Source organism: Balaenoptera physalus, assembly GCF_965194825.1.
Source record: "Balaenoptera physalus genome assembly, chromosome: 19".
NCBI lineage: Eukaryota > Metazoa > Chordata > Mammalia > Artiodactyla > Balaenopteridae > Balaenoptera > Balaenoptera physalus.
The window spans coordinates 52,998,948-53,017,803 of NC_138900.1; the positions used below are offsets into that span (position 1 = coordinate 52,998,948).

At 34.3% G+C, this 18,856-nt stretch overlaps 2 long non-coding RNA genes across 2 annotated transcripts in view; one reads left to right on the top strand and one right to left on the bottom strand.

Annotated features, from left to right (window-relative positions):
- The window catches only part of LOC309648075, a 314,368-nt gene that overhangs the window by 161,204 nt on the left and 134,308 nt on the right, over positions 1–18,856 (top strand). The gene's annotated exons all lie outside the window — the stretch shown is intronic.
- The window catches only part of LOC309648080, a 121,534-nt gene that overhangs the window by 101,670 nt on the left and 1,008 nt on the right, over positions 1–18,856 (bottom strand). Inside the window, exon 1 of the long non-coding RNA XR_014256466.1 lies at positions 1–18,856. This exon is cut by the window's right edge and continues 1,008 nt beyond it. This is a non-coding gene — a long non-coding RNA (uncharacterized lncRNA).

The window sequence follows — 18,856 nt, forward strand, 5'->3', positions numbered from 1 at the left end:
AAAAAGCCCGTTATTTTTAAAATAGTTGTACCTCATTTCATAAAAGTTAAAAAAAGAAAACCTTCTCCCTCTTTAATATATTATGATAATCTTACTTAGCTGGAATTACAAGCCAGAAAATTGTTCTAAAGCATCACTTATCTTTCTTGGCCCAAGTTCCAAAGAAAACCTAAGGTCCAGTATAAGCAGAACAATTCATGAAAAAATTGATATGAGCACATTTCATTTGCAAGATAGCACTAGAGGGCGCCCTTCAGCAGGTTGCAAGAAAAGGTCTTTCTTACTGGTTTCAGAGCCTGACTTCGTAATGGGGGTTTGAGGAGCTGGTTCAGCGGGTGGGGGAAGATGGCATGTAACCTTTTATAAGCTCTGCTCTTCCAAAAAGACTAGAAAATTGCAGTTAATGCTAATAGTACAATACATACTATGTTTCTTAAAAACATTGTTTTAATTTTCCATGAAGCATGCAATTTTTAGAAATTAATAATCTCAGTTACATCCAAGTGTCTCATCTTTTTAAGAGGGTACATTTATTTTTTTAATTAAGTGTTGTAAGGTTGTTCCCCCCATGTTTCTGTTTATGTCAATATTCTTTTCTACATAGATGAATAGGAAAAAAATTATTGGTACTTCATTTCTGGAATAGGAAGTGCATTTATTTCTCCTCTTAATTTAAAAAAGCTGAAATTAAACCTAAAGTAACATTCTTTATCTTCTCTGATAAACCTTTTTCCTTTCTTCTCCCAGCCATAGATGAAAATCTTTTCCTTTTTTTTCTTTGGAGTTTGCTTTGAAGCAACCTCTTTGCATACTATCCTAATCACTATTCTTATTATTTTATCCTAGTCCACAAAGGAGATATGATCTCTGAATCATATATTTTCTCTTATAGTCCTTTGTTTTTTCCTTCTCTCTTTTCTTTGTCTTACATTTTCATTTTCCCTTTCTTAATACACCATGCTATAAGGCTGCAGGAAGAGGGTAGTCTATCTAAAGATTATTAATTCAGTTTTTCTAACAAGAATTCTGAATCTGTGTAAACAATTGGCATTTAGATTTCTACCTATAGTAGAGATACAGTTGACAGATCACCAGTGTTAATGGCTATAGTTGGGAGGCAGCAAAGCATATCAGATAAGAGGTTGGGCTTTGGAGTTAGATCAACTTGAGTTCCTGCTGGCTTTGTGAGTGTGAGCGAACATCTGTAAACCTTAGTCTCCCTACCGTAAGCATGGGGATAATAATAATAATACTTTAATTCAGAGTTGATGACTGAAATATATATATTCATCAATCACACAATAAGCACTAAGAAAGTATTTGCAATTAGTTATCATTATTTGGATTTAGCTGTGATTTCTAATTGTTAGTATTACCCTACTTGTTTAATTTTTATGCAATGCCTATTTGTTATAGAGTCTTAAAATTATTTACTTGATTTTTATTAACTTTCAAACACAACAAAACAATGTGAAAACAGATAGCATTGCCTTGACTCTTGAAAGACCTTTGGGAGTAAAAACCAGGGATAGAACCAGGACCAGGGTCGGGATTGCAAGGTGCCTATGTAGCAAAATATAAAGAAGGAGCTACTCACTCTCAGATGCCAACCCTGTACTTCCATGACACTGAGACTGAGTGCCTCCTTAAATTTTGAACCCTAGGTATTTCTCTTGCCTCACTCCAGTCCTGGCCCTGATAAGAACCTCAGTTTTCACTTTGACTTTTGCCTTAAGTTCATGGAATCATTGCTTATCAAAAAAGGTAACTTGCATATGGCTCAGCCTGTGTGCAGGGTCTGGGCATAAAGAAGTTTAAAGAACCTTATCCAAGTCCTTCCAATCTATGGACTGACTTGAAGACTCAAAGTGTCTTTGTTATTCAGATGGGTATTTTAACTCATAATAATGGAATGCCTTAAATATCTTGAATATTAAATATGATATAATAACCCTTTTTATTTTTGTCAGGCATATTATAACCTAAAAATCCAACTTAGCCTTTAATTCTTTTATTAAATTTATCTCTGACACAGCATGTTTTAGGCCATTCTAGTAAGGTTACCAATCATCCTTATTGCACCCAAGTCATTTCAGCTGCAAATGAGTAAAGTAAAATAAAAATCACCAGTGTTATATCCAGAAGGGAAAATTACATGGAGGTTTGGGCTGTAAGTAGCTACATTGCAGTTTAGTAAAGTGACAAAGCTAGTGTTTGTTTTGGTCATCACTGAGAGATACACATCTATAGGGGAACAAAGATAACCTTTTTGTGTTCTCATGCCAGACTAAAAGTTCATATCTGATCACAGAACCAGCATTCCTGCTCTTCAGAGACACTGTGTTCTCCACATTCCAATCAGTTCCAAAGCATTCTTTGTGCTAATAGTGGAAATACTTATTCTGTTCATTACTTTCATTTTAAAATCTAACTAATTAAGCCTGCATGCAGGGTCTGGGCATAAAGAAATTTAAAGAACCTTTAACTTTAAAGCTCTTGTGTTTGCCTAATTTGAACCCATTTTCAAACTTTATGGGGACCTCATCATAACAACAATTGCAAACATAAAAGCATATGCATAAAAAAGACTATAAGCTTAAAACAAAATTTCTTGATTAAGTGATAATACCGAAAGCTATCTACCTAGAAGCCTTTCCTAGATCCTCTTGATTTATAAATTCTTATCACTCAGTAAGCTTTCCTTCTCTTGTTGAGTCCAGTAAACTGAGTTAGATTTTCATATAGCCCAAGAAAAGTAAGTCTATTGACATTGATGACTTTTTAGGAAGTATTCCCTCCTGTGAGCCAAACTGAAACCACTTCCTAAACAGAGTTACTCTTGGACTGACATCTTGCTGAAGATGATACTTGTAAAACAATTTAAGGTAACTGAGCAGGAGATTAATTTCTATGTCACTGGACAAACCACTAAACTCATTTGATATTCTTGAAATCTTTGTTCTGCTCACACTTTATATGAGAGTAAAGCTGTCATCATTTGTTCCTACATTATTACTATAAATGTGCAGTGCTTACTCTCTATATAATAAGTCTTCAAAAGATGTTGACTGCCGTAGTTGCTACTGTTTCTAAGAGGGAGGTTTACTAGAAGATGTACTGAGAAAATAGCCTAATAGAATGGTTAGGAGATCAGCCCTAGGTTTGAACTCTGGCTCCTAAATAAGTTAAATTATTTCTGAAAGCCTTAGCTTCTTCATAGGTAACATGAGAATAATGATAGTACCTACCCCATAAGGTGATTATGATAGTCTGTTAAGATAATACATTAAAACACTGATTATTATTTGACATCAGAAGGCTCATGAGAATTTGGTACAATAAATGTGTTCTTTTCTCTAAAAGGCATTAAAATTAATTGGGTTTTTTTATTTTTACTTTAAATAATTGGAGGATATTCTCTCTCTTAGGAGCTTCCATCTCAGTTGAAGTTCTCATCCAGGCTTCAATTATCTGCCTTTAATTTTGTTTTTTTTTTTTTGGCCTTTGATTCTTTTTTTTTTAGCATCTTTATTGGAGTATAATTGCTTTACAATGGTGTGTTAGTTTCTGCTTTATAACAAAGTGAATCAGCTATACATATACATATACATATATCCCCATATCTCCTCCCTCTTGCATCTCCCTCCCACCCTCCCTATCCTTAAATTCTATCTCTAGTCCAGATTTCTGTTCTCCTTGACAGTTCTAAACTTAACCCCAAATCGGCATGTCCAAAACTGTACTCATGATCTTCAAACCCCCACCACTTAAAAAATAAAAACAAAAATCTGTTCTTTTGTCTTTCATTCCTTACCTTTTGTAAATGACTTCACTATCTATCCAATTGCAGAAATATAAGAATTATTTTTTGGAACTCCACCCCATGTCCAATTCATCAAGTTCTGTTAATTTTACTTTACAAATATCTTTTCAATTCAACCACTTCTATCTATATCCATTGCTACCACCCTAAGTCAAGTTACTATCATCTTTCACTTGGTCTACTGCAGGACCTCCTGTTTTTTCCACATCCATTCTTCTGACAATCACTTCTCCATATCACAACCAAGATGATCCTTTTAGAAAACACAAATCTGATTATTTCTCTCCTGTTCATGAAACTTAAGGCTTCCCATTTCTCCTACAATGAAGACTTGACATCCTTAATGTGGCATTCCATGCCAAGCATGATCCGGACTTTGCCTGACTCTCCAACTTCATTATATCACATTTTTCCCTTTATTTTCTGTATCAGTCACATACCTGTTAAATAGGATGTTTGCACAAATCTTTCCTTCTGTATGTAATGATCTTTTTCCTCTCATCTCCCTTTTTCCCTGGGTAACTCTTACTCGTCTTTCAGATCTCAGCTTAGCTTTGAATTCCTCAAGGAAATCTTCCCATACTCTCCCCACCAAACTGAATCAGTTCTCTCTCTTCTATGCTTCTATAGATCCCTATAGTGTTCTTTATACCACTCATGCAATTTTTGATAACATATAACTGTTTGATTAAAGTCTATAAACTTTGGGAGTGGGATCTATGTTTAGTTTTGCTCACAGTTGAATCACCTGAACCTACAAAGCTGGCTAGAACACAATAAATATTGTCACATGAGAGAGAGAAAGTAATCTTACTTGATAAAAGAATGACAATACTCTATATCTTTAGATATCAAGAAACCTTAGAAAGCATTTAGTCATATATATTTGTCTTATAGATTAAGAAGCAACATTCTGAAGTAGAAATTTTATCTTGGAAAAAACTTCTTAATTTCTGCTTAATGAACCAGTAGGAGTCATTGCAATTACTCTGTATCCCATATGGTTTCAGTAGCTAGTAATATATTGATTATCTGTTCTGCAATTGCCTGACTTCTTCATTGTATCCCAAAATAATTATATATATATATATATATATGTGTGTGTGTGTGTGTGTGTGTGTGTGTGTGTATGTACATATGTATATGGGTATCTATGAATATATCTTCCCCCTCTTCTTCCCTTTCTTTATCCCCATTCGCCATAGAATCTATATGTTGAAGTATGGCATAAAGGTGAAAGGTGACAGAAATAAAGTGCAGGCTGAATTTAGAGAGGGACTATTTTACACTATAAAACCAAGAAAGAAAAGTAAGAAGGCAGAGTGTCAGCAAGGAGAAGGTATCACAAAGAGTTTTAATGACTTACAGAACAATGTAGAAAGCCAAAGAGACATCGCTCCCATATCCTAACAATGAACAAAAGCCAGATAATCTACAAAATCATATCTTTGTTGAACCCATCAGAGAGTTGAGCTTGTGAGACAACCAGATGAACTGAATTCCAAAGAGTGGCTAGCTCCTGCGAAGTAATGGGACACACAAGTTCTTTCAACTTTCTCATAGGGAAGAAAGAATACATGGCCTTTATTAGAGTATATAAGAACAAAACCACAATTTTACCGAGTTCTTAAAGGCCTAGTGTGGTTAACTGTGACATTGTAGAATCCCTCAGAGTCCCAGACACAAATGGTGTCTGCATTTATTCGCAAGCTCTTTTCCATAGACTCTTCTACATGCTCATGAGAAAGATTGGGTGCAGGGTTGAGGGGGGAGATTAGTAGATGAAAGAGATCTTCTCTTTGTTACACTCAGGCATGAAATCCTGCTTACTTCCTGGATACTTTTCTCATACAAAGCAAAGTCTTAAGTGGTGGACAAGAAACTCTCCGCTAAGATTCAACAAAGATTCACTGCTTCTGGGGAATGGGTAGACATAAAAGCCAGCACCCCCTCTAGAATAGGAGCTGTCATTACAGAGGAGTTGAGTCAATTTGGTTAGTAGTCGAGGATAAATATTTTTTACCTCAGTCTCTACTGTACTACACACAGTGTCCGTGATTCAATCAATAAAAAATTACAAGACACACAAACTCAAGGGAAAACGATTTCCAGAAAGAAAGCTGTTAGCAGAACCAGACTTGGAGAAGACACAGATGTTGGAAATTTTATACAGGGACTCTAACTATGATTAATAAAAGTGAATGTAGAAAGGGTGGATGCCATTCATGAACATGTAGGAAATTTCAGAAGAGATGAAAACTATAAAAAAGGATTCAATAGATATGCTAAAAAAAAATCACAGATGAAGAATTCATTTGATGGCTTATGAACAGACAGTACACACCTAAGGAAACAGTCAGTGAACCTGAAGATAGATCACTAGAAATTATCCAGAGTGAAAAACAGAGAGGAACAAAAGTAGGGGTAAAAAAAAAAAATTGAACAGGGTACCGAGAACTGTGGAACAATATCAAACTGTCCAATTTATATGTCATGGGAGTCCCAGAAAGAAGAAAGAGAGAGAGAACTAGAGAGAAGAATAATTTGAACATATAAAATTGAGTATTTTTCTAGAAATAAGTAGACAAAATAACACAAATTGAATAGGACCTCAAGTAGGATAAAACACAGACACATGCCCCTAGGGACATCATATTCAAACTGTTAAAAAAAACCAGATATAATCATGCAGGCAGGCAGCCAGAGGGAGAAAGGAATATTACTGAGAAACAAAGATCAAAATTACAGCAGACTTCTCATCGGAAACAGTACAAGTTGAAAGACAATGCACCAGTATCTTTTCTGAAATAAAGAAACTATCAATCCAGAGAGGAGAAACAAAGATGTTTCAGTAAACAAAAGCTGGGAGAATTGTTTGTCCGTAGACCCATGTGACAAGAATATTAGAGGAAGTTGTTCAGGTAGAGTCAGTACGGTAACAGATGAAAATTTGGATCTACACAAAGAAATAAAAAACACCAAATATGGGGAAAATGTTGGTAAATATAAATAAACTTTTTTCTGATTTTTAATCTCTCTACATATAATTGACTGTGTAAAGCAGGGGTCAGCAATTACAGCCCATAGGCCAAATGTGACCCATGGCCTGTTTCTGTATAGCCTGTGAGTGAAGAATATTTTTTTACCTTTCTAAAGTATTGTAATAAATAAAAAGAATATATGACAGAAACCATGTGTGACTCCAAAAGCCTAAAATATTTACTGTCTGGTCTTTAAAAAAAAATGTTTGCCATCTCCTACTCTAGAAATAGTAGCAATATATTGTAGCATTTAAACATATGTGTAAGTAGAAGTAAATCATGTGATAACAGTAGCACAAAAGATGGGGAAGATGAACTGGAAGTGTACTGATAAGATCATAAGTCTCTAACACTGTAAATGAAGTGATGTAATTTTATTTGAAGGAAGACTGTATAAAGTATATATATTATAAACTCTAGAGCAATCACTTCATTAAAAAAAAAAGAGGCATAATTATTAAGCCAGTAGTGGAAATAAAATGGAACCATAAATTAGTACTCAGTTAATACAACAGAAAACAGTATAATAGAGGGGGGAGTGTTGCAGGGAGGGGAGAGAAAACTAACTGCAAAATGGTAGGTGCAAACCAACCTTACTCACAGACAATGATTGTCTAAGTAGAAAATCCCGAAGAGTCTACAAAATTAAGTGAGTTCACCAAGTTCATAGGATACAAGGTCAATAGACAATCACCAATTATATTTCTATTTCTCTATAGTAGCAATGAAAATTTGGAAATTGAAATTTTTAAAATACCATCTACAGTAGCATCAAAAAACATGAAGTAAGAGGGATAAATTTAATAAAATGTATGCAAGATTTTTACACTGATAATTGCAAGACAGTGCTGAGGAAAATTAAAGAAGACCAAACTAAATATAGAGATGTACCATATTTACCTATAGGTTTGCCACAATTCCAATAAGAATTCTAATAGGCTTTTTAAGCATAGAAATTGACAAATTTATGTGGAAAGCAAGGAAACAGAAGAAGAACAAAGTTGGAGGGCTTACATCAGTTGATTTCAAGAGGTGCTACAAAGTTGTAAATAGTAATCAAGACAATGTGATATTTACATACCGTAAGCTCTACAGATCAATGGAACAGGATAGAGTACAGAAAGAATCCCATATGTATATAGTCAGTTGATACTTGACAAAGGTGCCAGGTTGATTCAAATGGGGAAAGGATGATCTTTCAACAAATGATGCTGAAACAGTCAAGTATCTATATGCAAGGAAAAGGAAGGGAGGGAGAAAGGAAAACTATGAACCTTGACTCGTATCTTATACCTATGCAAACATTTTATAGAGGAATATGTAGAAGAAAATCTTTGTGACCTTATATTAGACAAAATTTCCTTAAAAGGAAACAAAGACACCATAAGAAAAATGATGAGTTGGATTTCATCAAATTTTTTTTAAAACTTGCTCTTCAAAATGTTAAAAGAAAATGAAAAGAGAAGCCACCGACAGAAAATCTTTTCAAAACACATAGCTGATAAAGGACTCCTATCTACAGCATATAAAAACTCTAACAACTCAATAATGAAAAAGCAAAACCCACAAATTTTTAAATGGGAAAAAGATTTGAACAGACACATTGTCAAAGTAGATATTCAGATGGCAAATAACCATAGGAAAAAATGTTCACCATAATTAGTCCTTAGGGAAATGTCAATTAAAACCCACAATGCTGTAACACTACTATATCTAATAGAAGGTCTGGAAAAAAATTTCAAACCGTGAGAATCCTAACTGCTGAAAGGATGTAGAACAACTGGAACTGCCATACATCACTGATGGAAATGCAAAATGGCACATCCACTTTGGAAAACAATTTGCAGTTGAAAAGTTAAATACATATTTTAATAGATGACCTGGAAATCCCACTCTTCAGTATTTACAGAAAAAATGTGAAAACGTGGAAAAGGCAAAACTATAGGGACAGAAATCAGATCAACAGTTACCAGAAGCCAGAAGTGGGAAGAGGGGATTGACTGTATAGGGTCATGAGGAACTTTCAGGGGTGATGGAAGTATTATGTACCTTGATTGTGGTGGTGATTTCATGACTCAATACACTGATCAAAACTTATGGAACTGTACACTTAAGAAGGGTGAATTTTATCGACCTTAAAAAAGACATAAATCTTGCCATGTGATAACATGGATGATTCTGGAGGATATTATACTAAGTGAAATAAGCCAGATACAAAAAGACAGATATTGTATGATCTCACTTATATATGGAATCTTTTTTTAAGTCAAACTCATAGTAACAGAGAGTAGAATGGTGATTACCACAGGCTAGGGGTAGGAGTAAAAGGGAGACACTTATCAAAGGGTACAAATATTCAGTTATAAAATGAATTAGTTCTGGAGACCAAATGTACAGCACAGTGACTATAGTTAATAATAGTATACTGTATATCAAAATTCGCTAAAAGAGTAGATATCAACTGTTCTCACTACAAAAAATAATGGTGACTATGGGAGGTGATGAATAATGTTACTTTGTGGTAATTTATTTGTAAAAATGAATAAAAATCAAAACAAGGATGAATTTTACTATATGTAAATTATATCTCATTGAAGCTGATTGTTTTTAATTAAAAAATAACAGGAATGTGATATTTGGCTAATAACTTGATACCAAGAATTGACTACTGAAGTTTAAATGACATCATCAGAGTAAGAAACCATGCTGCATAATCTCTATCTATAAAGTTGAATACTGCTTTTCAACTCTGATTTCTAAGATTCAGTGTTACACCTCAAGTATTATAAAAGTATCATATATAGGTTTTTGCTTTTATAATTTTATAAAGTCTGTATTATGATTGGAGATATTGCTATTAGGCAGTGATACTGCTATATCCAGCCCCAAACATGGTGTAGTTTCTCTTTTGATAGACTGTTTGCTTCTTTAGCAATTTGTATCCCTGAACCACTGTAAAAAGGGTCTCCTATTACATCTAGTTAGGTAACAGGAGTTTCTATCACATTTAAAATTTTCTTTAGCTATAATTAATTATGTTTATAATACAGTAATAATAGCTACTATTTATTGAGCACCTCTGTGTTTTAAGGGCTTTTTTTATTCTTCTATATCTTTGCTGACTTTCAATCTACTTGTTCTATCTATGTATACAGAAAAGAGTGTGGAAATCATCAATTTATACTTGTGTATTTGCCAGTTTCTCATTTCAGGTTTATCGATTTGTCCATCCTTTATGTTGAGGTTCTGTTATCAGGTACATATATATTTAGGATTTGTATGTCTTCTTGATGAATCTACCCTTTTATCATTATGAAATGCTCCTGTTTGTCTCTGGTAATATTCTTTATCCTGGTGTCATTTTGCCTGATGATTAACATAGCCATGCCAGTTTTCTCATGATTAGTATATGAATGTTATATAGTTTTTCATCCTCTTAATCTATGTCTTTGTATTTGAGTTAGATTTGTTGTAGACAGCATATAGTTAGGTTTTGCTTTTTTATTCATTCTGACAGTCTCTGACTTTTAATTGTTTAACCATTTACATTTATTTTTATATTACATTAAATTTAATTTACATTATCAATATAGATGATTTAAATCAACTATCTTGTAGTATAATTCTGTTTCATCTGGTTTTTTCTCTTTTTTTTTCCTTATTTTGGATTATTTCAATATTTATATTTTATCTCCTCTATTATCTCATTAGCCAAATTTATATGTTTAATTTTTTTAGTAGTTGCTCTAGGGTTATAATACACATTTTAACTTTTTACAATCTACTGTAAAAAGATTGCCGCTTCCTATATAACAGAACTATTTTATTATTCTACAACAGTGTACTTCTGTTTCTCTTCCTAACCTTTGTGCTGCTGTTACCAAACATTTTACTCCTGCATAGTTACAAAGTGCACAATGCAATGAGACTAGTTTTGCTTTAAACTAGTGGTCAGCAAACATTTTCCATAAAGGTTCAGATAGTAAATATTTTTGGCTTGGTGAGCCATGTGGTTTGAAATGCTCAACTCAGCCATCAGCCATACACAATATGTAAAAGAATGAGCTTGGCTGTTTTGCAGTAAAACTTTATTTTCCAAAACAGGAACAGATTTGGCTCTTAGTCACAGTTTATTGACTACTGCTCTAAAAAGTCAGTTGTCTTCTAAAGAGGTAAAAAATAAGAAAAAAATGTTATATTCATTCCACATTTTAAACTATTTCTTGTACTCTCCATTTTTTCCCCTGTAGATTCACATTTTAATCTTCTGTGATTTTTCTTCTCCTAAAGAACTTGCTTAAATATATATTTTTTAATTTTAGGTCTTCTGGGGATAGAATTCCTTAGCTTTTATTTATTTGCAGATGTCTTTACTTTACTTTCATATTTAAAGGCTATTTTTGCTAGACATAGAATTCTAAGTTTAAGGGCTCCCCCCAGCACACTGAAGATATCCCCCCTTTTCTTTGGCCATGCCACACAGCTTGTGGGATCTTAGTTTCCCAACCAGGGTTTGAATCCAGGCCCTTGGCAGTGAAAGTGCAGAGTCCTAACCACTGGACCACCAGGGAATTCCCAAGATACCCCATTTTTATAGCTTGTTTGATTTTGAAGAGAAATCAGAAATTGTTACTGTCTTTATTTGCTTGTCTGTAATGTGTCTTCTTTTCCTAGTTACTTTTAAGATTTTCTTATTCTTGCAGTGTTTTTGACAATTCAGTTATGTTTTGCCTTGGTTTGTTTTTCTTTGAGTTTATCATGCTTGCGTTTATTGAGCTTTTTGAATCTGTGGCTTTATACTTTTCATCAACTATGGAAAATTTTTAGCCAATATTTCTACAGACATATTTCTATGAGCCTCTCCCTTTTCCAGGAACTCCAACTGCACGTATGTTAGATCAGTTGATATTGTCCCTCATGTCATTAATGCTCTGTTCATTTTTTCTCATTTCTATTTTCTCTGTGCTTCAGTTTGGATTGTTTCTACTGCTGTGTCTTCAGTCACTCTGCTTTTACACTCATCTAGTGAATTTTTCATTTTGAATATTGTGTTTTTCAACTCTAGAATTTCCCTTTGCTTCTTTTTGATTTTTCCCATTTCTCTCCTCATTATGTTCATCTTTTTTCTTTAAGTCTTTGCACAATTAACAATAGCTGCTTTCAGGTTCATGTATTGTTGTCATCTCTGTTGTTTCCAGATCCTCTTCTATACACTGATTTTTCTCTAGGTATTGAGTCACATTTTCCTGCTTCTTTGCATATCTGTTTTTTTTAATTGGATAAGTTTTACACTATTGAGTCTGGATTTTATTGCCTTCAACTAAAGTGTGCTTAACATGTGTTATGAGGCAGCTAAATTACTTATGGATCAGTTTGATGCTTTTGATGCTTATTTTTAAAAAGCTGTTTTGGTCAGTCTAAAGTAGTGTTTACTCAAGAGTTTAAGTTTAGCCTACTACTAGCTAAGGCATGGTCCTTTGAGGGCTTTACTGAATGTCCTACATGGTCAACAACTTTCTCCACACTATTGGTTAGAATTCAGATATTTTCCAATCTTCTGTGAGCTTTGAGAATTGTTGAAGTTAGAGTTTCTTGGTAGTTCTTTTCCTGGCCGTGAGGATTTTCACCCTACACATATGCAGCTTAGTATTTGGCCAAAGACTATAGGGCATAAAGTGTGGGCCAGAACCCCCTGGGAGTCTTCAGTATCTTTTAGGAATCTGTAAGTTTAGAACTACAGTCGGCCCTCTGTATCCACGGACGCAGAACCCATGGATACAGAGGGCTGACTGTACTATGCCATTTTGTATAAAGGACTTGAGCATTTGTGGATACTGAGGGATAACTATACTTTATTATGATACCAGGGCCCATGAGTTCAAAACTATTTTTATAATTATACTAAGATGTTATTAACCTTTCTACTTTCACTTAGTAGTATACAACAGAGTTTTCCAGAGGCTACATGACATGTGATGTTGCAAAAAAATGAACTCAGAAACAGGTATGAAAATCCACATGTCTTCTCTTAAGCCAGAAAATAAAGAGAACTACCAAAAAAAGTAAAATGTTGCTACTATTCTTACTATCACACTTTTATTTTCATAAAATGTATTTTTCATTAAAATATGTTAACATATGTGGCTTTCATATTTAAATGAATTGATAAACAAATATTACAAATAATTTATAAAGTTGCCAGTTTTAATTTCTAATACACTAAATATTGATAAATATAATCCACAGAAATAAAATCTCTTTGATGTCCTCAATTTTTAAGAGCATAAAGGGGTTCTAAGACCAAAAAGTTTGAGAACCACTGTGCTAGGATATCACTAGGCAGCTTTTTGGACTTCTTTCTCATTGCATCTCCCTCCTTTTGGGTATAAATTCCAGGTACTTTAGTTTTCCTAAACTTTTGTTTCTGTTTCCTCAACCACATGAAACTGCCATGCTCTGCTTGGTTCCATCTCCCTAGGCTTTGGTCTGAAAAGTGCCTCCAGACAGAAAGCTGGGGAGATTGTGGGGCTTGTTTTATTTATTTCCTTCTCTCAGGGATCATAATCCGGTGCTGCCTTTTCTCCAGTGTCTAAGACAAGTTGTTTCATATATTTTGTCCAGTTTTCCCACAAGCACCCTCGCTTTCTGTCTGGAGGTACTTTCCAGACCACAGCCTAGGGAGGAGGAGCCAAGCGGGGCATGAACATAAGGCAGATCTGATACCAGTAACTCCATTGGTCATCTAAGAAAGTTGTTAAATGCTTTTAGATGAACATTTAATTACCACAAGAACACTACAAGTGGGAATTATAATTTTTCCCATTTTAATAGAAAAGAAACTAAAGTTTTATGGAGGGAGGTTATGGTTAAGCCAGAGTCTGAGCCCTGGCAGTCTAACTTCAGAGTCTTAAACTCTATACTACAGTGCCTTCCATTGATTAAACTGATATGTATTGAGTGCATATTATTTGCTAGGTACAGGCTACACATCAGGGAACACAACAGTAAATAAAATAAACAAAATTCCTGTCCTTGCGTAGTTGATATCCTAGTAAGGAGAGGCAAGGAATAAGTTAGATAAGCAAATCGTATTTTTGTTAGGTAAGTATTCACGAGAAAAAGAAAACAATAAAGAAGGATATGGAATGATTCTGAGATGATGAGTATTGTCGATTTAAAATAGTGCATCAAGGAAAAGACTTCACTGAGAAGGTGACATTGAAGGAGGTGAAGAGTAAACTGTGAGAATAACTAAGTAACTAGAATAACAGGAGGAGGGCATGGCTTATGCATAGGCTATGAGGCAGGATTGTACCTGGCAAGTTTGAGGAGGCTAGCATGCAGGAGTAAAGTACACAACGGAGAGAGCAGTGTAGTGGGTGAGATCTTTGAGGTGGTAGAGGACCTGATTGTTCAGAGCCCTATAAAACCTTTGTTTTTCACTCGAAGTGAAATGAGACCTCACTGGAAGTTTTTAAGCAGAGACGTGACATGAACAGATTTATTTCTATGGCCATTATGCTAAGAAATACACTGTCTGGGGGGAGGGGCAACAGTGGGAACAAGAAGACCAGTTAGGAGGCTCTTGCGATATTCCAGGCAAACCCTGAAAATAGCCATGGAGACAGTGAAAAGTGGCTTGTTTTCTCTTGATAAGGATAACAGTAACAGTAATTGTCTGTATGACAGTTACGTTATTTTTGTTGTCATTTGTATTAAATTCCTTAAATTATACTTTCCTTACCATACATCATCTATCAATTATTAAGGTAGTTTTTAGAATCCTTTTTATCAGATATTATTTCTCTCAATATTTTACAAATTTGGTGTATTTAAAAATAAACAGGCACACACACACAAAGCTTCATTACTCCATCACCCACAAACAGTTAATAACATGCTGGTGCTCACTTTACACATAGGCCATTTTGGCCAATACACTCACCCCATGGAACCTATTGTTCATTGTTTGCAAACATTGCCTGAGGATCCATATCTTTCTCTGAGGATTAAGTCTATAAAACACAGCTTGTCCCTTCTTACCATGTGTACATGGGAATTATCTGCTTTAATGCTACAGCTTTCTCTGAGACCCTATTGGGAATGAGACAGCTCCCTCTGTTTTAGTTTACAGGGAGAAACCTGACATCGGTGGTCATTCCTCAGAAACAACAGCTTTATCCTTATGCTTAATTTTCCCTAGGGACAAACAAGCAAGTACAGCCTTGCCTTAAAGGGCAAAATGAGGAAAACAAATAGAAAACAAAGGAAAAAATCTATGGTCTTCAGTTGTCTATGAACATTTGGCTTATCTAGTGGTTAACAATTGGCTTTGAGAGCTTATAATAACAGCCCCTACAATTACAGTTTTAGTTTGTGCTTTTTATTTTCGTGGTAGTGAATTTATCTTTGTCACATTGAGCTGAAAACCCTTAAGACACAAGAAATTGGTTCTCAAACCTACTAATTTACTGTCTTCATTAACACATCGCCTTTCCTAATGGATCTTTTATACCTTGGGTCCAAGATGGTAAAAGAGCTGGTTTTCAATCCTGTTACTCATCTTGGGATTATTTTTCAAAACTATACACAAATGAATATTAGTTGCCCTTGTGGTTTGGAAGTGTGGAAGGAAATACAGAAACTGAGTCCTAATAAATTCCTTCAGAACAGTACCAAATAGCAACAGCTTTTAGCTGTTATTTTCTGCAATAGAGTTTTTACTTTTAAGACTATTGATACAGATCTTAACAGCATGGTTTATTACTGTGTGAGTCACAAAGTAACAGCCTCCTAATCTTTGACCTTGATTTTTTTAAAGCTGTTAGATTTTGCCTTGTTAAATTTTGCATTGATTAAGTGCACTTAATCATACTTACTTTCCTCCCATTGAAAATGAAGGAAGACAATTAACATTTATAACAACATATAACTGCCATACAGAAAATATCGTAGGATTCTGCCTCCTAGTAACAGAAGGATTGAAGCGTGCACTGTTATGTTACCAATCAAGAAAACATCCCAGTTTCCCTTTAATAATGTATTATGAATCTCACATCCATTTATTTATTTAGATTGTTTCAAAACCTATTTATTTTTTTCTTGAAGTAACAATTTCTGAAACTTTACTTTGTTATGTCAAGTAATCCTGTTTCATTTCATCATGTGTGTTCTAGGTTTACCACTTTCAAACTTCAAGAGATGCCCCTAATTCTAGGATAAACTGGTAAATCAGTTTTCATCCTGTTAGAACCTTTATTATTCTCAGCTTTCCAGAGCGAGGCATCCTAACCATTTCAAGTTTGTCTCCCCATTCCCTAACCCCATTGACTTTTAGTGACCTATAGTGTTTTTTTAAGGTTCGAGATCTACGCATAGAATATCAAGCATGAATGCCCTATAGTTTCATGCAAAAAGCCCCTTTGTGGATTCATTCACATGTATTTCAATGCCAGTATTTTAATTTAATTACAGTTGTGGCTGCTGGGACACACTGAGCCAAACTCTTCAGAGAACACTTAGTAACCACTTAAGGAGAAAAGTACTCATTAACATAATGGATCATTTTTTGGAATCTAAAGGTTGAATCACACTAGTTAATGTTTTTCTCAGTTTTGTTTCTGCCATGCATTTTTTTGTCTCCTCAGCCTGTAGATCCAGTTCTGACAGAAGTTAATTTTGAATTACATTTTTACTCTATCTAACCAACTGAGCTAACTTTTTAGATACATTTAAAATAGCATTATAACTACATATACACTCATTCATACCTAGTATCCACAAGGTAAATTGAATTTCCTGGTACCTCCCATATTAGGAAACCTTTGGAAGGGAAAATGGCTTTTGTTGTTTTCTAGAGTGATTTGCCTTAATTTATGGATATCTTTATTCCTACTTGAAAGATAAAGTTATTCCCAACTGTTAACCAAACATTGTTTTTAATTATGTTCAATTACAATACCAACTAAGTGTTCATTTTATCCTGTATATCATTGTTTTTTATCATAGCCAAATTTTGAGATATAAATATAGTTGTTTTTCTGTATTGATGAGAATAGGGGGAATGAGGGAACTTGAATACCAAAAATAGTTGAGTTATTCTTTCTCATGAAGAAGCCTCTGAATCATGCTTTATAAAGAAAGCATCTAATATAATTCAGTGGATTTTCTCTGTGTGATATAATTTCATAGAAATTCAGATATTACTATACTTATTTTTTAAATGGTGACAGGGTTATAGGCAGAGGCATCAGTGGTTCAGTGTTTACAAACAAACTACGTAGTGCTTTGGCTTCTGTATAGGCACAAAGGATTTGATCCATAATTTTATTTGACTCACAATTTGTCTGCTGTCCAATCTGAAGACAGCAAGTAGAACTTCAATCTCAATTATGTAGAAACCAAATGATTGTTTAAATTTGAAGGCAGAGAATAGAGTTCCAAATTAGTGTATCCAGAACATATAGTCTCTTATGACTTCCACAAAGTCGGGAAGAGATGACTTCCTCTGGCATTTAAAATTATGAACACCTTTAGGTCTGAACCAGTCATTCTCATAAAGGATGAAAATAATTCATTCTCCCAGCTAGTTAGTACATGAAAGAATGCCATATCATCAATTTATCCAAGAAAGAGCCAACGTTTCATTAATAGCATCCTATTATCTCAAACTCTAGAATGACTTTGGATAGGTAGATTAAATTGTCCATTTCTCTCAAAGAATATATAAAGTTTTATCCTCTTAAAGCTTTTTTCTTTTTTCCCAAAACCATTGTCCAAACTGGATTGAAATATAATTTTATGAGAGAAAGAACTCACAATTTCTAACTGGAGGAATGATTTTATGGACAGAAAGAGTTCATAATTCTAATTTTAAGAAGGGATTGGAATATAGATATAGAAAAACAAACTAGTGGTTACCAGTGGGAAGAGGAGAGAGAGGAGGGGCAAGATAGGGGTAGGGGACTAAGAGTTACAAACTACTGTGTATAAAATAAATAAGCTGCAAGGATATATTGTACACCACAGGGAATATAGCCAATATAAACTATAGCTATAAATGTAATCTTAAAAAATTTTGTACACCTGAAACATACGATATTGTAAATCAACTACTTCAATAAAAAAAAAAAAGTGGGAAAAGAAGGTGAGGCTATGGAAAGAATACTGATCTAGGAGATAGGAGGACAAAGTTTTAATCCTGATTCTGTTATTAACTAGCTGTGTGAAATTGGATGGGTCACTTAACCATTTTACAACTCTGTTACCTCCTCTCTAAGGGGATTAGGTTAGGTGATCTGATGTCTCATGTATATAATTCTGTAACAAAAGGAGGAATATCTTTCTTTGAAATTCTATAGCCTTATTTACCTAACAAGAAAAGAGTCAGAAGAAAATGAGGTGAGTTATGTGGGTATCTAGGTCTAACATCTATTAATTTGGAACTGAATATCCATAAAGCCTTTGCCCAGGAGTTCTGCGTGCTTTGCAGTCCTTTCCCCTATATTGGTGAAAAGATCAAAGCAGAAGTATGCATTTTGTTCGCTCAAGGCCTTTAGCATACACAACAGCTTGAGTTGGTGTGACATTGCTGGCTACTGTGTCCTATTTTGCTAGTCTGAAATTCATAGCTAACTTAGGGATTTTATAAAGCATTTTCACTCTCCATTCTTTATCAATCACTGACAGACTCATTGTTTTATAATGTACTTCTCAGCAAGCTGTTTGCGACTCATCGCCTGCCTTGCTGTATAGTCTATAAATATTTAATTCTTTAATAAACTGCTTATATGTAATATAAAATGACTGATGCTATTCTCTCTTCCCTCTTTTAATAGTGCTACTATTTGCAAAACAATTCTTTTTTTTTTCCTAAATAGCAATATGTTTCATAAATGTTTGACTTTCCTTTTTCTAAGTAGCAATTTATTCTGGGAGGTTGGTGGAATGACAGGCAGGAAAACAGCCCCTTGCTCCTGGGAACACAATATAA